The sequence below is a fragment of the Anas platyrhynchos genome, chromosome 6, assembly GCF_047663525.1.
Source record: "Anas platyrhynchos isolate ZD024472 breed Pekin duck chromosome 6, IASCAAS_PekinDuck_T2T, whole genome shotgun sequence".
In the NCBI taxonomy this organism is placed as follows: Eukaryota; Metazoa; Chordata; class Aves; order Anseriformes; family Anatidae; genus Anas; species Anas platyrhynchos.
Window position 1 is genome coordinate 29,458,557 of NC_092592.1, and position 12,382 is coordinate 29,470,938.

The window sequence follows — 12,382 nt, forward strand, 5'->3', positions numbered from 1 at the left end:
CTGACACTGTTTTTTCCATCGTTGGTCAGTCTACAAAATTTTCAGGATTGATGTTTATTTCAGTGCATGCAATCTTAAGGCAGTCATAGCTCTGATTACTATAGGCAGCAATATGTGCTTTTGGGTATAGAGAGGAGAGCGAGAAGGTGGTGGTCAGAGGTCAGTTTAAATTTTTTTTGAGTGCAGAAATGGAATTCTCATAAAGACTGCCTTCGTTTCTTTGTTCTGAGCAAAATGAAATGGGGGTGTTTCATAATAACTCTCCTGGCCTTAATACCCCCTGCCAAAACCAGCGTGGTGGGTGCTGAAGAGTTAATTCTTGTTCCTTCTGTTTCCAAAGCAACTCTGCCCACCTGAAATCGGAGGCAATATGCTCAGTTACAAATCCTACGTCACTGGTGTAAAGTCTCCCTCACAAATTGGGGGTACAAGGGTATATGATTATCTTTAGCATTTCTCAAGCTATCAAGCTCTCCAGATTAGTGGTCTTTTCTCTCTTTCCTATTTTTTTCCTCACTAATAACACATATCATCATGTAGTGGCATGCAGAACTATCTTTACCCTCTGTTTTCTTATTGCAGATGACAATTTGTATTGGCTTATTTTTTTTTTGGTCTTATGTTGTTAAGAAATGATTTCTGGACCTGTCTGTCTTCCCCCCTCTCCTCCCTTCTGAAAAATCTTTTGAAGCAGAGAGGAGCTGTGAGGAAAATCCATAGGAAACCAGCTTTAGTGTGGCTGTTGTGGGAACAACTTGTTTTCATTCTTTCTACCTCTGCTAAATATAAGGACACTGTTACTGTGCATGGTTAAACAGGTGGTTAGTCTGAACCCAGAGCTGACCGCTTTGATCAGCAAAGCGATAAATTCATAAGCATAAATTCAGGTTTTTAGAAATTCTTGGGGAAGATGTCACTGTATTGGAGAATCAGGGATTTGTCAGATTCATTATTATCAGACTCATTTTATACCCACCCACAAGGTTGTGTCTGGCAAAAAAATGCACTTAGGTTGTAATTTTCTTCTGGTCTCTCTGGGTGAACATTGTTAAAATGGCCTGCAGAGTAAGCATCGCATTTTTACTGAGCTCCTGAGGGCAACCACCGATAATGAATCACAAAGCAGTTGGTGAATCTGTTTTACCCCAGCGGACAAAGTCTGGATCCCTTGTGCTTCCCCTCTGACAGCGGGAGTGCTGCCCAATGGCACACAATGCGGTGATCTCCTGTGGGCCTCAAAAATAAATCTCTGAGGCAATAAACAGTGGGAGACAGATACCACAAGCAACAGGGCCTGTGTGCACGCAGTGAGTTGTGCAGGCCCTTTGCAGGCAAGGTATTTTCTCCTTAGCCATCAGATATTGGTAGGACCTTGTGTGCCTCGGCTCCTGTCGATTTCTGATGGGTTGCTAGCACTGTCTGCTCATTAGCGCTTAGAGGATTAGGAGTTACTTGGAGGAGGGGAAAAGCTTTCCATACATTCATTCCTAATTGATTTACTAGTGAGAAGGATAATTACCTCTCAGCTACCCTGCAGAACTACAGTGGGAATTACCTGTCAGATTTCTTTGAAGCCCTGAAATGCCTCTCTTCGGCTGTTAAATAGAAATTATGCATTCAGCCAAATGCCAGTTATATAAACATCATTTACCTGAATTGTGGCATAACCCTGGGCTCATTTAAAGTATGAGGAAAGAGGATTTAAACACTAGCTTTTTTTCTTTCATTTTCTTTTAAAATAAAAGCTTTTTTGTTTCCTTTTTAATTTTTGGTGAGTACATTATAAGTTTTTTTTTGTTGTTGGCTTCTGTCATATTTCAGTGCTCAGTGCTGCCAGATTATGGTGGAGCACTGATTTCTCAATAACATCACTGTTACTGCAGGATTGGGGGATTGGATGGGACCGGGCTTGAAATGCAGGGTTGGAGCAGATGGATGAGGCACGGGTATAACCCAGGGGCTGGGAGCATGTGTCATTCCCCTTTTCTTGGTCCTGAGAAAGACACAGCTGATGCTTACTTAACCTGTATAGAAGGGCATAAAGCCCTCAGGGATCTATTCTGCATTGTGGCACTCCAAACATTTGTGTTTTTCTTACAAAGTAGTTTACTTTCTGGAAGAAATACTGAGCTTAATACAATGATGTGGTGAAGTTCTGGATCACGTACTGCACAGGGATGTTGGACTTGATGACCTAATGGTTCCACTGGCCTTAAAATAATGAATTCTCTTTGGGTTTTATTCTCTCCCCCACGAGGTCATGTCTGAGCATCTGCTATGTAACATTGATGGCAAAAGCAAGTTCCCAGCTAGCTTCCTGTATATTTGTTCTTCCTCTTTTAAACTAAAAACTCTTGTTTCAGTTTAGGTTATATTTTTAGTCAATATTATTCATTTCATGTTCTCTTTAGGCTTCCTGATAAGCTGCTCCTGTGTATTTTTCCCATCCCTCACTGGAGAGCCCCAGCACGGTGTTGAATATTGGCCCTGTCTGCATCTGGTGTCCTGCCATATTTTGAAACATCCTTCCTGCCACAGCAGACTGACAAATGCTGGAGCAGCCTGAAAGCAGCTGGCCCCTCATTCCTATCCTTTGATCCTCTGAGAAACACATCAGTCCCTATTGTTCATCCATGGGCAAAATGACAGTGGTGACATCACGCGTTTGTGCGTGAAGAGGAAAGTAGTAGTAGATGCAGTAGATGAGGGAAAAGCTGAAGAAACACAGTCTCTAGTTTTATCATGGTGATAAATCCAAGGTGGCCTTAGGTCTCCCTGGCTTTGCTGCTGCTAAGTACCTAGAAATCAGGCTCAGTTTGTCAACGTTCGTTGGTTTTACATGTTGCCACTGGGAGGTATCAACCCTCCACAGACCCAGAGTTAATAAAGGCACAGAACCTCATAGGCTGAGCTAAGGTGGCTTTAGCTGCATCCTCCTGTGGTGCTGGGCAGAGGCAGCTCCTGATCCCAAAGCCCCTGCTCGCAGCTGGTGACTTATTCTGCTGATAGCCTGTTGGAGCTGAGATGGAGGATGTCCATGCAAGCTATTTCCTAGAAATTGTAAGTAGATGTTTGGAAAATGCTCTTTGCCTTTGTGTAATTTGAGGTTTTGCGGTTCATTATTATTATTTTATTACAATAATTTAAATTATTACAAGAGGAAATGGCCTCAAGGAGAGGTTCAGGTTGGAAATTAGGAGAAATTTCTTCTCAGAAAGAGTGCTCAGGAATTGGAACAGGTTACCCAGGGAGGTGGTGGGCATCCCTGGGGGTGTTTAAGGAAAGGTTGGACGTGGTGCTTAGGGACATGGTTTAGTGGGTGATATTGGTGGTAGGGGGACAGTTGGACCAGATGATCTTGGAGGTCTTTTCCAACCTTAATGATTCTGTGATTTGAAATGGGACCACCATGAAGTACTGCCATAAGGAGATGAGTGGACTGTGGTCTGCTGTAAACCCATAGCCTCCGGCTTCACCAGAACAGAAATACTTCCTACCGTGAGCCAGGATGACTTCATCTTCCAGTGGAGCAGCTGCACTGTTCAAGCCCTTCTGAAATCTGAGGAGGTTGGGGTTTCACAGCTCTTTTTGCAGCTGGCCAATGTTCATATGGCCTTTATGTTGGTAGCTGAAACTGCCAGGCTTGTACCTGCTCTTCTGGCAGATGCTTGGGCTGTTTTCTCTTTCACTTCCACATTAAGAACTTGTGAAAGTGAAGAGGAATTTTCCTTAGATGAAGAAAATCTGCCTTGATTTCCAGATGATCATTAGACCTAGCGGTCTCTTAAGTCCTGAAGGCGATTGCTTTCTTAAGAGTTCCTGCTTGGAGCCCTAGTGAGAAGCCAAGGAGCCTGTGTTTGTGATATTCCCATACCCATGAAGATGCTCTAATTGGTAGAGTGTATTCCAGGACACATCTTTCTCTTCAGTGCATCCACCCACACGGTTGTTTGCCTGAGAGGCCCCATGAAGAAGTATCTGCTTTGGCACAGCCGACGTACACATTTTAACAAACCTGATAATTCTGTGGCGAACTTCAGAAAGGCAAAATATTCCTGTATGCTCAGCAGTACACCTTCCTGGCAGATGAATGGGATAGAAGGTCAGATGGCTGTGTGCTCTGAAAAGCTGGGGCTCACAAAATGCATAGCTTTGGCTTTTTCTTTTTAACCCAACAGACTCTATCTTTGTCTGTCTTTAAGGGGTATAACAAAAGGCTGCTTTCTCTGCTGGGCAGAGATCTCAGTTCTCTGCTGACCTTTAATTTAATGCTGTATTTTGGGTGTTAGTTATGTATTACTAGAGGCGTCTTTTCACAGCAGTGTGGGAATTAGAATTGTTTATTTCTTGCAAAGTGCTAAGGGAAAAAAACAGTCTCTATTTTAATAAGAACATCTCTCAACTTTTAATTCCCATTTTTCTTTCATCTTTTTCTTTGAAAGTTTTCTATTAGAAAAATGGGTAATTTCCACAGTTATGCTTTAGATTCTTTGACTAACTGTGCACTTTGAAATAGCACCTCTTAGAGTTTAAGTGCTCTGAGACCCTGCTCTCTAACATGGGTTGGTCTGTTGGTTAAGATCACGTATCTCATAAATGTTTGCTTTCTTCTCGTTTGCCAATAACGGGATTCATTTTAGAATTGATGCATTATAGGTAGATTCAAACCCCTTCCAAAGGAAGATGAGAACAGAAGTCTTGTGTTTCTGAAGCATCGTTCCTTTCAGGCACTGAGGTGCAATGCTGAATCTGAAGGAGCTGTTGTTGAACCATAGATTTCTTGTATTATTTCCTCCATGAAATGCTCTGTGTAAAGTGAATATTCTTGGCTAAGGTGTTTAGTTGAAAACCCAGTTTTCACTGAGAAAGTTTTATCTCTACCCTTGGGATTCCTGTGGAGGTTGAGAGGATGGAGTTAAAAAGCATTTAAAAGAAAAAAGGAGAGAGAAAAAAAGGGAGAGAATGACAACTCTAACTGACAAAATCAAACCCAAACGCACTTGCCTGTATATAGTATTGCTCAGATAAATGTGGATAAATGTGAGGTCCTGATTGCATTTAAGATCTGCAGTGACAGTTCTGATGTCTTAGAAATACCTTCCTTCATGAATTTGCTTTGCAATTCAATTCGATGCAGTCATCTTTAGCTTTTCTCCTGTTCTGGTACCATCATTGTTGTAGGCAATACCCTGAAGAATTAAAAGGTCTGTAGTCTTTCTTTCTGTGCAGAATCAGCATAAAATGTCACCCAGCAACAGTGACTGAAATGAGGATTCCCCCAGATTTCTCCTCATAGCAGAACTGAAGCATTTGAGATGAGATTTTATTTGTAGGTAGACCTTTTAGCTAGAGGATTTGAACAGTAGTTGTAAACAGCATAAAGCAGAGATAAATTCATGGTGCTCAGCTAAAGAGCTTTGAGTAAATGCTTTTGCAGGCTAATTTCCCAGTTGCCATACAGTCAAAATGGAAAAGCCAAATCACTGAAGCTATAAAAGCCAAGGATGTGCGACACCTCTCATACCTATTCATGCCTCTAGACTTGGCCCATCACAATGAGAAATGCTTAGAGGTATTTGGAGAGTCGGGAGCTCTGAAAGCTAAATCTAATTAAGTTTGTTTGTTTCTGTGCTGCTTCTTGGGGATGAAGTGAGGCAACTATTTATGAGCTGGCAGACAGCAATGCTGCGTTGCAGTTCAGGTTAATGAAGGAAGAAGTTAATTGTGACTGTAATATTGGAATCTCATAGGAATGCACCTACCTGGCTGGAAACTCGCTAGCTCGTTGGGAGTGACATCTCCTGCAGGAGATGAAGATCCTAAATGAGTGCAAGTCACTTTGACCTCCTTTTTATTTTTTCTTGCTTAGTTGGAGAGTAATTGGAGCAAACCCCATCGTGGCCTCATGCATCTCCTAAGGAAATTCCTGAGCTCTTATTGGATCCTCAGTGCAGTACCACGATCTGAACTTGTTTTGGTTTTGCCTTTAGTTCTCCGTGCATTTGGTCCCAGAGGGATTTAGACAGCATTTTGTTTTCTACCTACTCATCAAATGTGAGATAGAAGCACTGCTTCATCAGCCTAGCACGCACCTGATGCTTGCTAACCCAGCCTGAACAGAGCTGCCATCCTTTGCCACATCTCCCATTACTCATTTGCTGTTTTTTTTCCTAAGGTTGTATCGTATGCTACTGGTGAGGGACCAAGCTCTGGAGTATCCTGAAGCCATTTGGCAAATGGAAGGTTTCTTTTTACCCTTTTTCCTTATTAAGGAGACACTGTGAAAAACATCACGTGCCATAAATCGGGACTTGCTGGCATGATTTAAAAAAATCTATTTATAACACAAATGCAGTGGGGCTGAGTTAGAGCCGCAGGGCAGGAGAGAGAGAACTAGTTCTTTCTGTTGTCTTTTATCCCTAATCTTTTCCTTCAGCCTGATGAAATACAGTTGCTATATAGTTCTTGGCTTTACAGCTGCCATTAACAGACACTAAATTACCTGAGCTGCAAATTGAGTTTTAATTGTCTCCTTGTGCACCATTCTCTGGACCTGTTGAGCTGTGTAGGATGTTCTTGTTAGCAGTCCAAAGCACATGCTACTCAGTCCAGATCCTATGTGGGCAGAACCTGCCTACTGCTGTATGGCAGAGACTATAGCTCTGAAACACAGCATCTGTATTATCTGAGCTCAGATTTATCTGCTCTGGTTTTACCAGTGGATTGTACAAATGTGACTGATCTGGTTAACATTGCAGTATATTCTGCCTGGTAAATATACTTCAGGAGCAGTCACCATCAGTCTCCAGAACTGACTATTTGAATAAGGACTAAAATTGGGAATGAAGAAGCATTATTTTCCTTCACCTACTGATGAAGCAAAGATGATTTCCTCAAGGTCACACGCAACATCTGTGGCAGAGTCAAAGGATATATTATATGGTGCATTTTATCTACGAGGTTCAATCTCGTGAGCTCTTGTGCATGGGCTTCCTTCCACTTGTCTCATTAGTTCGGCTTGAATTTGTCACTCATGAAACAAGAATTTCTGTAAATGTTTGCAGAACCAAGACCTGAAACTGTGTAAAAGAGATCATTTGAGTTACAGGTGTCATAATACTTTGTAGCTTTTTGACCTTGACTAAGTAAGAAATATAGCTTCCCTATACTAGTAGGCTTAACTTATTAATGTTTTAACCACGGTTCAAAATGAACGGAGGATGCTGAGATGTAAAGGCAAAATATGAGTGTTAGTAGAATACTCTTAAAATATAGTTTTTGGTTTTTTTTTTTTTTTTTTTTTCAGTATGTCCCAAATCTGTTTTTCTTTTCCCTTTTAAATTATTATTACTATGTTTGAGGGTTGTGCCTTCTTGTGAGTCTTTGTAGTCAAGGGGTCCTGTGGGAGAGAGTACTTTATCTTGCTGCAGCTTGGCACTTTGGGGCCTGGCATATCAGATGTCTGCTGAGACCTGACCTACCTGTAGGTTCCTATACTTCAAGAAAGAAGAAACTACTGTCTGTTTCTATGCAGATTTTAATTTTACCTCCTCTGACCTAACGTAGATCATAGAGATAAATGGAGTTCCTATAGCACCTGTTGTCAGGGATGCAACCATTTGTCAGCACAGATAGCACAGAATAGAGACACAAGCTTCTGAGAGATCCTCAGGGGATATTTCCCTCTTCCTTAAACAGGGACAATCCGATCAATGTACACTAAGGAAGGCTGTCCTTCAGTATTGCATGAAGATGAAAACTTGAGATCCTTGAGTTTTTTTTTCGGTCATCTCTCTGGAAAAACATGCATTCAAAAATAAAAACAAACAAAAAAAACCACTGAACTTCAACTACTGCTCATGTTAGGTATTTCTAAAAATAAACTCATTTGAGATCACAGAGTCACAAAATGGTTGAAGTTGGAAGGGACCTCTGAAAATCATCTAGCCCAACTCCCCTGCCAAGTGGGGTCACCTAGAGCGTGTTGCACAGGTGCCGGACCCTGCACTTGCATTTGTTGAACTTCATGAGGTTCCTCTCTACCCAATTTTCCATCCTGTCCAGGTCCATCTGACTGGCTGCACAGCCTCCTGGTGTATCAGTCACTCCTCCCAGTTTTGAGTCATCAGCAAACTTGCTGAGGGTACGCTCTGTTCCTTCATCCAGGTCATTGATTAATAACTTGAACAGGACTGGACCCAGATAATTAACAGAATACTTGCATGTGGCATTATTTAATAGTGTTGGAGGCGAGAGGATTAGAAGAGAGATGTGTATATTTTTATTTATAATAATCTTAAAGACACGACACTGAAAGCCATTGTTGCAGCACTTATGAAGAAAGCATTCATATATTATGAAACTCCAGATTTAGAGTTTCCTTTGTGCACCTGCATTTCATGGCTTTATGCTTATCCATTACCATAACTTTTGCTTGCATTTTTTCATATGTTTCAAAACTCATTTGATACACATTTGGGTAGTGCTTAGTTAAGTATTAAAAGCAAATGGAACCCTAATACAGGCTTCAATTAATAAAGACTCAGAGTAAAATGAAAGCTAAGTTGGCTTTATGGAAAATGTCTTGTTAAATAAACATCATTGTAGTCTTCACAGATGTTGGAAGTCTAGTTGATGAAAGTAACTGTAGACATAAGATGTATAAGTAAAATAAGAAAAAATCGGACACACCTGCTATATCATTTACCTACCAAGGACTGGAACTGTGTTCCTGAATTCCCTGCTTAGCTGCTGTCTTGGAGGTTTGTCTATAAGGGGTAGTTTGCATCATGGGAAAAACTGGCCACTTAAAAGTAGACACAGATTTTAGGGAAATGCAGAACAAAGCTCAGACTCTTTGGACTTGGTTGACTTGCCATGCGTGCTTTACTAAGTCGTTTTATGTGCAAGAACCAAGTAGATAAACAGGGTTTGTTTGGCACAGTTTGCAGACAGTAACTGCAATATCTACAGCTTTAAACATACAATTTGCAGTCCGATCATTCTCAGATGATGAATGAAAAAAAATAAGATTGGTGGATGAGTGTGTTACTGCACTACATTGTCTGTTGGAATGGCTAGAGACTTGGATTGTGAAGGGAGAAACCAAGCTGATATGACTTTTTTTTTTTTTAATTTTGTTTAATTTTGTATTTTCCTCAGTATTTGCAATAATGTTTGGAGGAAAAAAAAGAAAAAAAAAAAGGTCAGTTATCAGGTAAGATTCAGCTTGGCAGGATGGATACTGGTGCAGATCTCTGACGAAACTGCCCTGCCTTGCCTGGCTTTCTAGCAGTTGGATGATTTCTCTTGCTGCTCTCTGCCTTCTTCACCTCATATTGCTAGAGTCAGGCTCTTTAGGGGAGACTTAGGATGGTACAAGGCCATAAAGATGGGGTAAAACTGGAAAGATCATATCCACGTTTAATGTGGACTTCCCGGAGTTGGCTGACAGTATTTAATAGAGGCAGGTTTTTTTCCCGATTTAGTAAGCAAGTGTTAAAGGAGAGATCAGAAGTTATAATATCCACTAAAATAAGGCTGCAGTTTTGTCACTTAGTATGACCGTTGCTTTATGAAGTGGAGCAGAGCAGGCTTGTAGGAGCTTTCCATAGTGCCCTGCCTTGGTTATAGGGATAAAGTGGGACTGTCAGGATGTGTCACCTCATAGGGGCTGCCTGTACCCAGCCCATAAGCAGGGCAGGCTGAGGTGCAGATCCTGATATAAGGCAAGTTTGTGAGACTTCCATCCTCTCTCCACCCTCCCCACACCTCTATGGAACAGGGCTATCTTCTTTACTACTGCAGATCCAATAATATATTAATTTATGAAGTATGAAAAATGAGGTAATTTTGAATTAATGAGGAGGGGAATAGTGCTTCACAGGCAGCGGGGTAATCAATCAATAATAATGAGTCAGCATGTCCTGTTATTAAAAAAAGAGCAAAAGTAAGAGAATGGGTGGAGAGCAGCCCTTGGCAAAGGGGCATGTGGGTCCTTGTGAGACTCAGTAATGTTGTAACCTTGGTCTTTAGTGATCAGAGCTGGTTCACCAGGAGACAGCTATTTTGCTGTGAGGAAGGCAAAAGAACAAACTGCACCCCAGAACCCTAACCGTCAAACCCAGCAATCTGTGGTAAAATGTCTTTTTATTTCATTCTTTTCTGAAGAGAAGAATCAAGAAATTCTTCATTGGTCATTGGGTGAATTATAATTTTCAGTGAGCAGATTAGCAGAGTCTGCAGGGTCAGAATCATAGAATGTTCTGAGACAGAAGAGATCCAAAAGGATCATTGAGTCCAACCCATGGCTCCGCACAGCAGCCAGTATATCAAACCCCATGTCTGAGAGCGTTGTCCAAATGCTTCTTGAACTCCAGCAGGCTGGGAGCTTTGACCGTTTCCCTGGGGAGCCTGTCCCAGTGCCTGACCACCTCTGGGTGCAGAACCTTTCCCTGATACCCAGCCTGACCCTCCCCTGTCCCAGCTCCATGCCATTCCCTCTGGTCCTGTCGCTGTCCCCAGAGAGCAGAGCTCAGTGCCTGCCCCTCTGCTCCCCTCGTGAGCGAGCTGCAGGCCGCCATGAGGCCTCCCCTCGGCCTGCTCTGCTCGGGGCTGAGCAAACCAAGGGACCTCAGCTGCTCCTCATGTTTCTTCCCCTTTAGGCCTGTCACCATCTTTGTAGCCCTCTTTTGAACACTAATACTTTTGTGTCTGTCTTATGTTGTGGTGCCCAAACCTGCACGTTGTACTTGAGTTGAGGACACACCAGCACAATAGAGTGGGACAATTAAATGGGCTGGAGCAGGGGAATGTCTTACTGTTAATGCTAACCATGCACAGCACATGGCATCATGTTGTTACCTGGGGTGCCTGAACACCACGGTGCTGTGCCCACTGAGTTCAGCAATACATCGAGCTCTGGCTTCACTATGTGTTACTCCCCTTCCACATCTGCGTTCCCCAGATATTCACATCTGCCTTTTACAGTGTAAATCCAATAACTAATTTAATCTCTGAACAACTGTATGTCAAATCTGTTACCCCAAGCAGCACCATGAATCCTAGAAGCCCTTGCTTGGCTGTTTTTAGGCTTTTTGCTTGGCTTGTTATGCTAGCCAGGGTTTGTTGCCTTTGGGCCTGTCTATCCTCAAATGCTCAGTTTCTTTATATACAAACAGATGTTGGTGGACTCTGAGTGTGATGATAGAGGTTTTCTAAGTGGAGAACAGAGGCAGGGGAGGAAACTCAGGCTGCAGTTTTCTAATAATTCTGGGGAATCAACTCTTTGTCATGTCCTCATGTTTCTGAGGAAAGACTGGTGCTGCTCTTTGCGGTAGATACCACAACCCTTCATTTCTGTTTTAACAAAATCTGTTCATCCTTTTTCTGACAAGAAAAAAAAAAAAAAGCTTATCTGACATGGAACCAAAGGACCTGGATATGGTTGGAAAGGTGGAGTCAGCTTGGGCATATTTCTGACTTTCACTAGTTGATTCCTAAACCAAAGTGTCAGGGTTGTGTTGAAGTTGTGGAGTTACTTTTGCAAATCTAACAAGAAATGTGAAAGCCAGTGAGTGAGCTGGCAGCTGTGAATCCTGTTTCTCTGTCCCGAACCTTCCCAGATGTTAGGATTTCTGGCAGCTGAGTTTACCAGGCAGAGTTTGTAATCACAGTGAATAGCTGAGGGCTGAGTGCTGCTGTGCAGAGCACTGCAATGCCATCGAGTTTTGTAATTTTAACCATTAATTTTTGAGTGCCTCAACCTCCTGTCCAGAAAATAGACCTTCTCTTACCTCCTCAGCTTTCTTCTTTAGTGTGGTGATGTTAGGAAGAGAAGTGTATTTAGAGCAGTGAGTGACATGGGTAATAGATGCTAGGTAAGTAAATTGAGATCATTAGCATCTGGATGTGAACATTGATAAAGCTGACTGTTGTCTGTGTTCTCTCTGCAATCTGACTAAAGAGCAGAAAAATAAAGTGTGTAAGCAGTGGAAAAGCAATGATGCATTTAAAATTGTATTCATGTTTAATGGCCTCAAGGGAGATACATAATACAGTTTTTATTTTTCTAAAGAGTCATGAAACACTCTACTGTCCTCAAATTAAATAGACTGTTGTATACAGGCTACAAAAGTTTACCCTCATGAGGAGCTATCCATGCACATCTCTTTGTTTTCTATAATGGGGCAACTACTGTGAGTAAACTTATTCCCACATGTAAAGTGTTCTCCCAGGTGAGACCTATAATCAGAGAAGTGTTTTTATATAAATGGTATTCTCAGTTCCAGCAGTTCTGGTGCACACAGCCTATCCTTACTGATAACATTATTTTATGTAACTATTTCTGCTTACATGGTAAGTTACCATAATGGTGAAAATT

The 12,382-nt window shown here is 41.8% G+C and overlaps 1 protein-coding gene across 4 annotated transcripts in view; it reads left to right on the forward strand.

Moving 5' to 3' along the window:
• Positions 1 to 12,382, forward strand: part of SORCS3 (sortilin related VPS10 domain containing receptor 3) — a 281,108-nt gene that overhangs the window by 123,272 nt on the left and 145,454 nt on the right. The gene's annotated exons all lie outside the window — the stretch shown is intronic.